Source organism: the organism of the source record quoted next, unplaced genomic scaffold (assembly GCF_019419815.1).
Source record: "Pyrus x bretschneideri cultivar Hongxiangsu unplaced genomic scaffold, Pyrus_bretschneideri_v1 Contig30, whole genome shotgun sequence".
NCBI classification, from domain to species: Eukaryota; Viridiplantae; Streptophyta; class Magnoliopsida; order Rosales; family Rosaceae; genus Pyrus; species Pyrus x bretschneideri.
The window spans coordinates 1,583,564-1,594,696 of record NW_025999613.1 but is presented as its reverse complement, the minus strand read 5'-3'; the positions used below and the strand labels follow the sequence as shown (position 1 = coordinate 1,594,696).

At 40.7% G+C, this 11,133-nt stretch overlaps 1 pseudogene; it reads left to right on the top strand.

Annotated features, from left to right (window-relative positions):
- Window positions 1-2,478: 2,478 nt before the first annotated feature.
- LOC125479935 lies at window positions 2,479-10,721 on the top strand (annotated as a pseudogene).
- Window positions 10,722-11,133: the final 412 nt, after the last annotated feature.

Sequence of the window (11,133 nt, the reverse complement as noted above, 5' to 3'; positions counted from 1 at the left end):
ACAAACATGGGTGGAAGTTTGATATGCTATTTGGTTTATGCTTAGTTATAGTTGTCGTTTATGAATTCACATGTAATCACAAAAAGGAAAAATCAGTTTTTGTAACATGATTGAAGGAAGAAACTGAAACTAACACTACAACCCTGAGAGACTTGAGGCTATTCTTTGTTTGGAGAGTTATTAATCTTGATATTCTTGTTTTCTAAAGTCGTTGCATGATCTCATTATTTCTTTGCTTGGTTGCTACTTAGAATGCGTTTTTATCATTTTAATTCCAAATACTAGAACTCATGCCCGTTTCATTCAAAGCATAAAATTGAGTGCATAACAAATAACAAGATGAAATTGTTTAGTTAAACCAGAGCCAAAAAGTCTTACCCTTTGCATGTGTATTGTAGGTTTAACCCCTTTGAGCCTTAGTTAGCCTAATTTTCTTTGCTAGCCCACATTATCCTTACCTAGCCTAGTATAGGACTATTCATATCCTTGTTCTTAAAGAATAATGGAGCATGACTTCTTGGGAATTCCTTTTGATCTGCAATATGCAGAAAAACAAGTATGGGGGAAGGTTTTTCGTTGGAAATCTATGAGGTTGTACGTTTTGTGTGCCAAAGAGAAAGGGCACAAAAAAGAAAAAAAAAGACAAAAAAAAAAAAGAAAAGCGTGCAGAAAAGAAAGAAAAAGAATTCAAAATAAGTGAGAATGAGCTCACAAGAAGGTTGTACCAAAATAAGTGTGCATAAAGTGAGAATGAGAATTCAAAAGTGTGCATAAAGTAATCAAACGGTGGAATTTTTTAGTGATTCCAATTGCAGCGGGTTCATGAATTTTTCAAGAAGGTTGTGCCACAATTTTATAATTTTATCCCGAAGAATTTGATCGTGGCGAATTAATTTATGCTCAGCGTGCAGTGCTGGCAGATTGGGCTACAGAGGTTATTTGTGACTTTTAGGCTGGAACATTATGGATTTTGGACTTGGGTTCTTCTTGGAACTTGAAGAGGAGATCCTAAGCTTTAATTCAAGTCATTTTGGGCCTGTTTTGGATTCTTGAAGGTCTAGAAACATGGCTATATCTTTGATAGGCAGATTTCCTAGTAAGAATAGGAATGTAATTCCTAGTTATCCTTTTATTGTTTTATTTCCTAATTTTTAGAAAACCTTTCCTATGAGGGTTTTAATTTGGAGTAGTATAAATAAGGCTTTTTAGTTATTAGGGTTTGGGACGCAACATTGAGAGAATTTAGCATTATTTTGGAGAACTTCAAATGTTTTTAGTTACAAGGTGTTTTCAATCCTTATTCTAGTTAATATATTTTCTTTAGTTTTTATTATGATTGTTTGTAACTGGTCCTTTTGCTAGGGTGAAGCTACAAACCTTAGCATAATATGTGATTTTATTAATTTGCTTATGAATTGATGCATGCTTGCTTTGAATTATTAATCACGGATATTAAACTATCTAATTGTCTTAGTGATTCGCGACCATTAGGGCTTTTAGACAAGTAATTTGATGCAATTTTTGCTGGAACATCATCTTGAAATTGAAGAGGGCTTCTTAATATTAGTAATTGTAACTTCACTTAAAGAGGGCTTCACGCTCTTAAGGGTTGCATCATTTTTCAAAGGGTTTTGCATGTTAGATATACGTTTTTGCTTGAACATCATGAGGAAAATATGCATTAGGAAAACCTAACCTTCAAAGCATGTATGTGGAAATTCATAAGTAATTGGTAAAATTGCATATGATTGTTAATGGTGATGGTAGAACCCTAGTGTTTAAATTGTTTTCCAAAAATGTTTTCTTTTGCTTTCTTTACTTTGTTGATCTATTTAGTTGCTTTTATTTTAAATTAGTTTTTATTTTAAATTTCAAAATCAATATTTTCGGAAATTTTTTCTAAACAATTAGCTAATGATTAGTTTAAATACAAATTATTTATTCAATCCTTGTGGAAAAATGACCTTGTTTAAGCTGCTATACTACGATGACCTTGTACTCTTGCAAATATTTTTAAGTGTGTTTATCCCTACTTTTGTAGGTGGTAAAAATCCCTATCAATATCCCTGCATTTGCACAAGTGTTCAGTATTTATACTGAACTGCAAGCTAAGGCAGTTACAAGATATTTCCCTAATTTTATCTCTAACCAACAGATTATTATTGGCACTAACAATCAACAACTACTAACGGATGGGATACTTAGCACTAACAATCAACAATTACTAACAGCATCCTAATAGAAGGCTATTCTTATTTTGTGTTTTGTCTATAAGAGACTAAGTGTCTTTTTATCATAATTTTTTCCCTATTCTTTAGCATCACTATTGATACTCAGAAATGCTACACCAATTATGGAGCTCTAATAATTTAAAAGTTTGCAAAAAATGTAGTTGTCTTTCTTTCCTGACCAACTGTTTGTGCTTTATGTGAAGTAATTAGTTGTCCTGGGGAGAGTGACAGAGGGAAAAGATCCACGATGACGAAGATTGCAACAGATAAAAGCAACGTGACAATACTGCCGTCTGACCCTCCAAAGAATGAAGATCAATGTATGTATAGCAAATCTCAACACATGAATGTTGTTTTGGTACAATGTTTTTGTTTGTTACATGCTATTCTTGACGTTGAAAAAAATTCTCAACTTAAAAGAATTCATAGATGCCGTAATTTGTATAATGTTTGGGTGACTCTAAATTTAGGCATGACCGGTGTATCTCCAGAACTGCTATTGTATAATGTTTAGTATTCTCTTGTATGATCAAGTGCTTGGTGTCCTAATGCTTAAACTTGTCATTTGTATCGGTGGAGATCTTGGATGATATGTTGACTGGTGTAGGATGGTCAATGCAGGATTACTTGAAACATGGGAAGAATGATTAGTACCCACCTGTTGCAAATGGTCATAGGCTTTTCATTCATGACATTAGACAAGTATCTGTACGTTATGCCGTTGCAATGGGCGAGGAAGGGGATATGGTTGTAAGCTTCTGAATCCCCAAATCGCTCCATATCCATGATTTATGTATAAATAGGACAGAACCCCTTAGACTTGGCATTTAAACACCTCTAGGAAAAATTGAAGAAGGATAATGCTATTCATACACCCACTTTTACCTCTCACATACACCTCTAGGAAAAATTAAAGAAGGTTAGTGCTATTCACACACCCACTTTTACCTCTCACACACCCTTGGTAGTTTTTAGCCATTGATCTTTTCAATTCATTTGATTTGATGGCCGGAATTTGAAAGGGGTGTCTAAGAAGTAAAAATGGGTGTATGGATCGCACTACCCCAAAAGAATTAGTATGTATTTTTGGTTTTGCAAGACAGAGAAGTGGTATTCTTTTTGAAATTCTGATAGAATGTTGATGCAAATAACAAAGAAACTTAAAAAGGTTTTGAAAATGAAACAAGCTTGTATGTAAGCAAACAAATTATGATTACTCTAGCTACTATTGTCAATGCAAATTTTCATCATCTTCAGTCTTGATGAAAATGCACCCGCAAAACAATCAACACCTTTGATCAAAGACCTAAGCCTCACACGCCCACGAGGTAGAGGGTTAGGTTAACGGATCTCCGATGCCTAAGTTAGTTTCTCTGAGAGAGTAAAGTGTTTAGGGCTTTTTTAGGGTTGCAAAAGCTCTAAAAATTTGGTAGAATATGAGGTATTTATAGGGATAGGGCCAACCATAGTGTTTAAATGGGAATGTGTTAAAGATAGGATTTGGGTAATTAATCCGTATCTTTAATTCCTTGCCAAGGACTAATGAGTTGTGGGTAGTCCTATTCAGCTGCTGAGACCTCCAGGGATGCGAGCTGCGTGTGGGAGCATCTGAGAAGCCTGCCCATTTATTGAGGGCAATCTTGTCTTTCTTGAATAAAAGTCCATGTATCGCCTCTAGAATTTTTGGGATTATTTTAGGCTCCACAAATGCCCCCACACCTACTGTGCTACACGCATGATAGTAGGTATAGGAATCTCAAGCTGCTTCGGCTTGTAAAATTGCTTCCCAATTTGAACTTGATCTTCTTTCTTGATTTGGAAATAGACTTCTTCTAGGAAAAGGAAAACAATTGCCCCCAATACCTATTTAATTCTGCCTTAAGTAAAGGATTAAATAAATTTGGAGTGCGATCATTATTCCAACAAGGAAGCTAGAGGAAATTTTTATTCCTCCTCCCCTAGTGTTCTTCTTTTCTTGTCCTTGCAAAAAGTCGTCTCTCGTTGTTCTTCTTCATGCTGCACCAAGGTAAAAAAAAATTTGAATTTTCTTTTTCTTGAATTTTTTTAGGAGTCTTAGGACATGAAAAATTGGCTTGACAAGGGCCGAGAAGGTATGAGTGGCATGGCAGAGATGCCATGAGGCTGCAGGTGGTGCGGGAAGAGATCGACTCGGCTTGGCCAAGATGTTGGCGGCACTGAGGCGTTGAAAGGTCAAGTCGAGCAGGGCCTTAAGGGCTGCTGGGCAGGAGCCCATATAAGTGGATGGTGAGAGGGAGAGAAATCGGCATGGGCCAACTTTCTAGTGTCTGCGATCTGGGCCGAGTGGCTAGGCTTGCTTTGGGACACGTTAGATGCGGAAGAAGAAGAGAGGCATGAGGCACGGGCCTTCCTACTCGCCAGATTGAGCTGAATGGGCTACATGCATAGAGGCATGAGGCATTCGGGCAGCGTTGTGGTGTAAAGAAGAAGGAAAGAGGCGTGGGGCACTCGTCCCATTTTTTGTTAGTTTGGGTTGAAGAGCCATACGGGCTCGCTTGGAGCGTCTGGCATGCGAAGAAAAAATGGGGAGAGAAGGCGTGGGCCTCCCCCCGAGTTGGGCCGAGCTACTTACAAAGAAATGTGAGGGTTATGAGGCCTGGCGTAAGGGTGCTGGGCTCGCGGTCCTTCTATTTCTATTTTTTATTTTCTCCTCGCAAGCTGCCTTATAAATATTTTTCCTCGTACTTTTTGCAGAGGTTTTGAAATGTCTTCATTCGATCGTAAAAGTGACGAATATCCTCCACCCTTGTACCGTCAAGGTGGTTCTTCCGGCAAAGTGGGCTATTCCAAGGTTGCGCATGTCAAGATTAATTCCGACGAGCTATTTTAGGATTTTCTTAAAGCGTACAAGCATGCGATTCCATTAGGGGTTCGCATTAAGCAAGTGAAGGATGACAACCGACATGAGCATAAATGCGTCTTTTCCAGGAGGTGATCTACTCCATGAAATACGTGCCTGCTTAGTGCTCCCCAAATGCAATTTTTGCGATGGTGGGATTCTCGAACTTTAGTAGGCTTTTTTATTTTGGCTTGACCATAAATGAGTTTTGGTACTTTTTTGAGATCGGTCATAAGGAAGGTGTGGGGCAGCTGAGGTCTCGCCAAAGGACTGCTCGATGCTTCTATAAAAGGTAATCATGAGTGGGCAAGAGATACCTTGGAGGTGAGCGAATAGTGGGAGTCTGACTCTTCTCTTGAGCTGTGTGTCCCGACTACCTTTATCAGTGGTAAGTGAACTGCTTCATTCTTGTCCTACTTGAATTTTTGTCCAGCTGCTTCATGACTTCAATTTATCGATCATTCTTCTCACTTTGTGTAGATTCGAAGTTTGGCTCGACTTCAAGGACTTCGGCAAATATGAAGAAAATGCACATTACCTTAGGCATTCTTGCTAAGTACATTGAGTGGTGCTAGATGCTCAGTCATCTTCATTGGGAGAAAGACAAGTTGCCTTCAAAGAAGAGATAAAGTGGATAAAGGATAAGGTGTTGGCTCATCTGATTGCTGCTGTAGAGCCAGTTGCCAATGTAGGTGGAAAAAAGAGATCTTCCTCACCTGCTTGTGAGCCTTCGGCGAAGAAAGAGCCAAGAACTTCTTCTACTGCTCATGGAAGCTCGTTTGCCATCGAGAAGCTTGTCATTGATCTAATTTCCCCAAAGGGGGGCAAAAAGACCATTGAGCCTGAGCCTATAAAACATGCTGCTCCAAAGGTGACAGCATTCATTGCTAAGAAGCTTGCTCAGCGGAAAGGTTCGGTGGTGCCCTGGTGTCCGGGTTTGTATCGAAATGTTCGTCTGGAGCCAAGTCTAGTTCGACTTCTGAAAGGCTCGCCTCTATGAAGAGCAGGAAGGTGGATTATGCTGCTAAAGTAGCTCATGGGCCTATTCCTCGTTATGTTATCACTAACTTGTCTGCTGAGAAGAGGAAATCTGCTTGCACGAGCAGTTGTGAGAGATCCACCGAGTCTAAGGCTGGAGAGTTTCCTGAGGTTTATGCGCTGCTAAAGGCTGACCTGCTTGAGGATTTCAATGCATGTGCCAAGTTTGTTAACAGTGTAGGGAAAGTTATCGTCTGCTTAGACTCCTTTGTGAAGCGTACTGCCTACTCGAGGAGGTCTTCTATAGCTGCCACAATGCATAAGACTTTGATCTTGTTAGCTGAGTTTATGCACGTTGATCAGAATGCTGTCAAGTGTGCTAAGGAGGTCGAAGTGGCGTTGGTGGCTCAGTTATGCTTAGCTGCTGAAAAAATCAAGAAGGTCAAATCTGAACTTGCCATTTTGAAGGGGTCTGCTGTATTTATCCCTACTTCTGTGCAGCTGGAGATTACTCATCAAGAGGTCGTTGACTGGAAGATTAGGCTTAATGTGACTCAACCAATGTTGGAAGTTGTAAAGAAATAAGTCAGTAACGTTTCTCCGGTGGTCGATGACCTTGAGCGTGTTAATTCAAAGCTACAATCTGCTTGTTTTACCAAGGACGATGAGCTTATCTTCATGCATGCTGAAGTGTCTCATCTCAAAAAGGTTGCCAGTAAGCTTCAGTCTAAGGAAGTGGATCTACAAGGTGTGTTGTCATTTAGAGAGAACCTGAAAAATGAACTGGATGAGATACAGGGTGCTTACACTGGGCTTGTTGAGGAGAATGTGCAGCTAAAGAATGAGAAAGCTAGTCATAAAGTGGCACTTGCTTCTTATCAGGTCGATTTATACAAGCTTGGCTATGTAGAGCATCTCGAAGGTAGGCCGTCAGATTATGAGTTTTCTGAGAAGGACTTCGAGGCTTTTTCCATTTTTCCAGTTTATCTGCTTGATTTCTCGTTTGAGGCTTCCTTTGGTGGAGCAGCTGAGGGTCATGCAATCCAAGTAGAGGTGGCTGAAGATGAGCTGATGAAAGCTTTGGTTGCTATTAGCGGTACAGCTACTGAAGGTGTGGCAATCGAGGAACCAGTGCTTGCACAGGCTGCCAAGGAGTAGTCTTTTTGGTTAGACTTAGAAATTTTCTTCTTTTCCTTTTTGTTTGCTTTATTTGAACTTTGCTGGCCTTCGAGCCGATTTATCAATTTGCTAGAAATTTAATAAACAGCTTTCCTTGTTTTGCTTTATCCTTTTGTTTCGCCATGCTTTTTACAAAACTTTATCCTAGAACGGTCGGCTGGGTGAGCTGCTTCAGTGAAGCAGTCGATCCAACGTTGTCATTTAAGTTTTAGCTTTGTCTTCAAGGCTTTACCTACAAGAGGAAAAAGTGCGAGATTTCTAACTTATAAAACTGGCGATCGAACTTGTTACCTTCGTAGGAAGCAGGCGAGTTCGTGTAGCTACTATAGTTATGAATCTCCACTTTGGATGGCTTCATACTTTAGCCCTCCCGGGGCGTATTGCGAAATGTTTAACATATAGGGCTAGCGGCCAAACACTGTGCTTCTCGTAGAAAGTAAAAGAGTTCGCGTGACCACTATGGTCGTACTTCGGCTTTTGAGTGGCTTTTTTAGCCTAGGCCATCCCGAGGCATGTTGCGAAGTTTTAACTTATAAAGCTTTCAGTTGGACTCATGTTTCTCATCGGAAGCAGATGAGGTCCACGTAACTGCTGTAGCCATACCTCGGCTTTATCCCAGCAAAACTTAAACTATAGACCATCGGCCGGAAGTGCTGCTTTTAAGCAAGTAGAAGAATCCGCGTAGTTATAGTAGGTGTAAGTCTCGGCTTACAGATTGCCTTGGGCTATTAGCCATTGGGTCATCGCCCGGGTGTCTCACTTACAAAAGTAGACGACTCGCGTAACCACTTCAGGTGTCGTCTCTGGCTCTCAAATGCGTTTTAGGCGTGAAGTGTAGGCAGAATCGCACTTCAGATGCCACATCCTTCTGAGCTGTAACTTGATTTTGCAGGTCGCTTAACTAGTATTACAACACTTTAAAACCAAGTCACGTTTATGAAGACTTGCATGTCGAGGACAGACCATCTTGTCACGCGAGCTCTTTCATGAGTAGGGGTCCTGCACTTAGTGTCTCTTTCGGTTAGAGACTTGGGATCTCATGGAATTAAATCCTTCAATTGGCTAAGTCTATTCCAGGGGAAAGATTATCGTGGCCAATTCTGGGAATCGTCCGGCTCAGGTAGTCGCTGTATTCAGGGGAACTGAACAGTCGTACTACCTATCCACGTCTGGATATTCCAGATTAGTTTACCCTCCCCTTATTGGAGAGCTTACCCGGATGGGTGTTGGATAATTAGTTTATCCTCTCGCGCTAGAGAGCTTACCCGGATGGGTGTTGGGGTATTCGTTTACCCTTCTACACTGGAGAGCCTACGCCATGTCTGCAGGGCAGAGGACTGTCTTTTGGTTGTCATAGGGTTTGTCAGCTTGTTTATGCATTTGGCCCAAGCTTGTGAATAATTCTTTCAATCTTTACTAAAAATAGAGGTTTTTATTAACTTTGCTCGTAGGCTATAATGGCACAACAACTTATAATTCTCGACATGCGAGGTCTTGTTTGTTGAGCTGCTTGAGTCTTCGAACTTTCTTTGTCTTGAATAGGGTTCAAGGAATGGTAGGAGGTCACACATAGCACTTTCTCAAGTTGTAGGCATTCCACTGCTTGTCGATTTCTTTGTCGCTCATAGTGGTGAGGGTGTAGCTGCCCCTAGCACCTACTCGGTTGATTTTGTACGGACCTTCCCAGATGGGAGCCATCTTTTTAGAGCATTCCCTTTGGGCAGTGATGAGGGCTTTTCTAAGGACTAAGTCTTGTGGCTGGAACTGCCGGATTTTAGCCCTCTTGTTGTAGCTGAAGAAGAGCTGCTGCTGATAGGCCGCAATGCGGCTGATAACTTTCTCACGCTCTTCCTCTGCCAGGTCTAAGTTGGCGACCATCTCCTTCTTGTTTTGCTCTAAATTCGGCAGTATAGTGCTGATGCTTGGCACCACGACGTTGGTAGGAATGATCGCCTTAGAACCATACGCCAAAGAGAATGAAGTTTCATCGGTTGTTTGCCTTTTGGTGGTGCAGCTTGTTCATAAAACACCGAGGAGCTCGTCTGGCCATTTGCCCTTCTTGTTTGAGAGGTATTCTTAAAGCAGTCAAAGATGGTCTTGTTGGACGCATTGGTCTGCCCATGGCTCTACGAATACCGGGGCGTGAACATGTGCTGCTTGATGCCAAAGAACTTTTCCAAATCTTTGCCCACGAACTGCGGACCATTGTTGGTGACGATAGAGTGTGGGATGTCGAAGCAGCAGATGATGTTCTTCCATATGAAGCGTTCTATGTCTATCTAGGTAGTTGTAGTCATGGGTTCGGTTTCAACCCATTTTGTGAAGTAGTCGGTCGCTATGATTATCATGCCTCTACCCCCAGTGGTAGGCGGCATTGGTCCCACCAAGTCAATCTCCCATTGCATAAATGGCCAAAGGTCTATGGGTGGAGTTTGCTAGCAGGTAGTGCGGGCAAGGGCTTGAAGCGCTTGTAGCTGTCGCACCTTTGTACATACTCTTTGGCATCTTGATGCATGGTTGCCCAGTAATAGCCAGCGTTAAGGGTCTTTAGGTCGTCAGGAGCGCCCTTCTGCATGAATGGAAATTTTCACCGTCTTCAGTCTTGACGAAAATGCATCTTTAAAACAATTAACACATTTGATCAAAGACCTAAGCCTCAAGTGCCCACAAGGTGGAGGGTGGTTAGGTCAACATACCTCTGATGCCTAAGTTAGTTTCTCTAAGAGAGTAAAGCGTTTAGGGCTTTTTTAGGTTGCAAAAGCTCTAAAAATTTGGTAAAATATGGGGTATTTATAAGGAAAGGGTCGGCCATAGTGTTTAATGGAGAGATATTCTATAAATATTCCTAAGATATTAAATAGGAAACAATATCTTGAGATAATGGTGTAATTGTCCCTAATTTATTTAAATTAGGATTACCTACTTGATTAGAGTCAATCTTCAAATGGGAATGTATTAAAGATAGGATTTGGGTAATTAATCCTTATCTTTAATTCCTTGCCAAGGGTAGGTGAGCTGTGGGCAGTCGTATTCAGCTGCTGAGACCTCCAAGGATGTGAGCTGTGCGTGGGAACATCTGAGAAACCTACTCATTTATTGAGGGCAATCTTGTCTTTCTTGAATAAAAGTTCACGTGTTGCCTCTAGAATTTTTAGAATTATTTTAGGCTCCACAACTATAACATAGATAGTTCGAGTCAGATGAATGAGCTACGTGATCAGTAGTTCATTACCCTCTTTGGAATTGTTCTCTGATCCTCATGACTTTACTTGTTTCTCTTTTAAGATTATGTTACATTACTGCAGGTGGTTGCTGGCAAAGGGCATGAAGCATATCAGATAGAAGGTGACAAAAAAGAGTTCTTCGATGACTGGGAAGAGTGATGAAAGGCATTGCAGTATGTTGACGAGCTTCACCAAGCTGGAATAGACACGAATGAATTTCCATGGAGCTAGATTAATTGATTGTAACTTGTATCTACTTGGGTTACCTCTGTTTGGCATCTCCAGAAGACTCTTTTATACGAGGGAAAAATTGACTTGATAAATGGCGCTTCTATTGATGATTTATATGTTTCTACACTATTTAGATAAAAACTACGTGCAATAATTGTTCTAGATCTTGCAATATTATATGTAGAGAGTGATCATTGTTTCTCCTTGACCTGATGCAGGTTACCTGAGAGTCGTTGATCTATTCCAAAAGGAGTACATTTAGTTAAGGTAAATGAAGTTATACTTCCACATTGTGTTGATCTATGGAGATTGTTGGAACCCCTGTTTGTCCCACATCAACTAGGGGAAGGAAAGCAAAGCAATTTAAATAGAATTACCCCACTTTAACTAACACCGAGGCCTTTTGTGATAA